This window comes from Charadrius vociferus, unplaced genomic scaffold (assembly GCF_000708025.1).
Source record: "Charadrius vociferus isolate BGI_N301 unplaced genomic scaffold, ASM70802v2 scaffold302, whole genome shotgun sequence".
NCBI classification, from domain to species: domain Eukaryota; kingdom Metazoa; phylum Chordata; class Aves; order Charadriiformes; family Charadriidae; genus Charadrius; species Charadrius vociferus.
This window is the reverse complement of record NW_009647023.1, coordinates 41,542-45,021: the sequence shown is the minus strand read 5'-3', so window position 1 is coordinate 45,021 and position 3,480 is coordinate 41,542. Positions and strand designations below refer to the sequence as shown.

General features: G+C 40.5%; 1 pseudogene; it reads left to right on the top strand.

The window, feature by feature from the left end:
* LOC104295718 overlaps positions 1–3,480 on the top strand; it is a 29,644-nt pseudogene that overhangs the window by 25,391 nt on the left and 773 nt on the right.

Below are 3,480 nucleotides of genomic sequence, written 5' to 3'. Positions count from 1 at the left end.
GGTTGGAACTCGATGATCTTCAAGGTCCCTTCCAACCCAACCCATTCTATGATTTCTTTCTGTCCCTGTAAAAATTCAGGAGAACAAACAATGGGTATCCTAAATAACCAGAAAGAGCAGCAAGGATTTTATTTTTTTTTAAATAAGCTCTTTTTGAGCTGTGTAAACATTAACTTCTGTCCTTTGAATAACTGGATTTTCTTGGTAAATGAAATTCTTCCATGAAAGAGCCTGGAAAATGTATTCCAAAATAAAAGTATTTATTTATCACCAAGTACAGCTATTTGCATACAGTTTGTCTTAACTTTCTTAAAATCAATTGGAAGATTTGAAACCTGCTTTAAAAATTAATTCCAGACTGCAGTGCTGCATGGTGGGCAGCAAATCTACCAGCTTAAAAAATGTCTTAGCCACGAGGGCTGAAGAAGATGAGTGCAAGTAAGGAGAAAACAGCAAAAATGGAGAATTTTTTCACCTCGATGTCTTGTGAGACCTATCGTGACAAAGCAGGGGGAGTACTGATGCCGTAGTGGTATGTTTTTAAGCAAATGTGGGGGTTTTTTAAGTACAGTTTTTGTCAGAGTGCTTGTCAGCCACGTTGTAAGTTGTAAGATAAAGTACAGCGAGATCCTGTTTGTATAAAATTTGCATCCTGTAGTAAATGCATTTATTAGAAAGCACTAGAGGACTCTGCTTTCTTGTGCCCAAAGATTGCTGAAGGTCATTCACTGAACATATGCCCTTTTGCCTCACTTTGTGTATGTAAACTACAGCCTGGTCTAGTCAGTATAGACAGTATTTGGAAGTCTCCAAACACAGTCACCAACACAGTCAGGTGAGGCAGAGAAGGCAGGCAGAGCTTCTGATAGATGTCTTGGAAGTGAGAGTGAAGCCACTTGTTACACGAGAGAAATTTCTCTGAGTGAGGAGCCATCATGGGAAAAACATCAAGAGACCTGTCTAGAGGGATTGTCAAATTCTGCCCAGCTGCGTTTTAAGAACTGGTGATGTCCTTTTATGTAACTTGATAGGTTTTATTTTTTTTTTATAGTGCCCAGAACAAGTGGTTGGTGGGTTCTATGGTGTGCTGAACAGGAAAAGGGGACATGGTTTTGAAGAATCCTGAGTGGCAGGAACTCCAGTGTTTGTGGTCAAGGCGTACCTACCTGTAAATGAATCATTTGGTAAGATGATGCTTCTTTTGTGACCCACATGCAAATAAAGACAGACCTCTGCAGGATGAAAGAGGTTTAAGAATTCCCATTTTATTAGCTACACGCTTCTTCCTGTTGTCCCTCTGCATCTTCAGTTCAGAACAAAGTTTACTCCTTTCTTTCCTGACAGCCTACTCCTTTGGGCTTTTGTGCCAGCAGAGGGTGTTAAAAAGACATGGCATCTTCTGCACATTAAGACTTTTCAGTGTACACCAGGTTTCAATCATTTTAAATCAAGATCTTCCTTTGAAGCAAGCCTAGAAGAAAGAATTGATCTTCAGCAGCAGCAGGTTAGAAAATTTGGAACTGATTTGAATCTTTAAAAGAAGGACTGAGTGCCAGCCTGAGTAGCTTAAATGGTATTATACCCCCTTGCCAATCTTAAGACTACCTTTAAAATAATAATCTGATCCTTCTTATGCTGCCCCGAAACTTCAACTTTTCAGCGTGGTACAGAGCCCTTCCTCTGGTCTTGTGGTTGGTTTGCGTGTCCCATTTCCCTCCTCTCCGTTTAAAAATGCACTTCAAGAGCATCCTGTGACATGGTGACAGAAAGTTTACTGGTTTCACAGAGCACGTTTGGAACTCCTCACAGGGTAAAACTGTAAGAAATGTCATGTTTTATTTTGGAGGGGGCTTCTTTGCCAAAGTATATTAGTGTGGTAACTGCTAAAGCAATTAGTGATGAAATAAGAGATGCTTAACTCTTAAAGTCCAAACTGGCAATTTAACTTCTTAAAAAGAACAATTTACACATGCATTTGTGTGGCTGGGTTTTGAGTATTTGGGGTTTTTTTTTTTCCTTCTCCAAGTTTCCATAGAGCTTAAAACAATTTCCTAGAGAGACCCATTTTCCAAACGTGGAAAACCAAAAAGAAGTGTAAGTTTAGATTTGATAGGATGTGTATTACACTGGGCTCTCAGTCTCAACTTACATAGCATGTTAACATCCATATTTTGCAAAACTGCCTTTCTAGTTCCTTGCCAAAGCTGCTGTTGAATCTTGCTAAAACAGCGATCTAAAGATGTGGGGAAATAGCAGTAACTAGTGGTTAGAAGCGGTTCTACAGTAGCAAAGTCTCATTTCACAGGCAGCAGCTCTTCATGGGACTGAATACTTGGGAGAAGGGGATGACACTGCTGTGAAGCCGAGGAAATGGCAAAGGAAACACCTATGTATCTTCAGTTAAATGTAAAGTTCTGTACTGTCGGATTAAAGGTCAGGTTAGCCCAGCATCTTGTTCATGACAGAGACTGAAAGTGAGCACTTAGGGAAGAGAAAGAACAAGGTAAGATGGTGTAAAACTTCCCCAGTTTCTTTTTTTATAACCATTTTTAGAGGCTTCCTGGGGCAGAAGTGGTTTCTAGATCAAGTTAGTAACCCTTGATCGATTTCTTTATAAAAAGTTACTCAGTCTCCCCCCAAACTATCAGCATCTACAGCACTGGCAAGGACTTCACCAATCTAGATGTGTGAAGAACTGCCTCCTTTTGAAACATAATTTTCCCCATATACTTTCCTATCTATCATCTAAATTGAATTTTGTTTGCCTTTTTATTGCCGATTTACTTGGTCACATGAGATCTTTCTGCAGTTCTTTGGAGTTAGCCTCATTTTACCTGCTTTAAAGAATTACCTGAAAAGTAGTGATTTCCTAACAGTTCTGGAAGTGTTTTTAGGGTTTTGTCTATGCAGAAATTCATAATAAACCAGTTTGGGGGGGGGGCGTAGCTAGCTCATCCCTTATTATTTTTTCCTTCCCACTAGATTTTACCACTGACTTGAGATCCAACACTGGTGGCCAGGCTTTTCCACAGTGTGTCTTAGACCACTGGCAGATTTTGCCTGGGGATCCTTACAATGCAAATTCTCATCTTTGGCAAGTTATGGCTGAAACACATAAACGCAAAGGCTTGAAGGAGTGTTGTGTTAAGGGGCAAAGTAGTTTTGGCAGAAAATAAACCCCCTTGCGTTCTAACACTCCTCACCGAGGTGGGAGGCTGGGTGTGGCTAGGTTTAAATTCTGAGTGATGCCCAATTCACCAGTCCAGGTGCATTTAATATATTAAACTGTTATGGTTCTAGATACACTAATAGCAGACTGCACCTTCAGCCCAGTCGTGCTCATGAACTAACACGGCCTCGCTTCGGTCGCGTTCAATGAGAAAACCCAAACGACTCGCTGCCTACACAGTGCAGTTTATTTAAACAACAGATACACAAGTTCTTTTGGATTGCCGGTGATAGTGACTGTCTGCAAAGCAC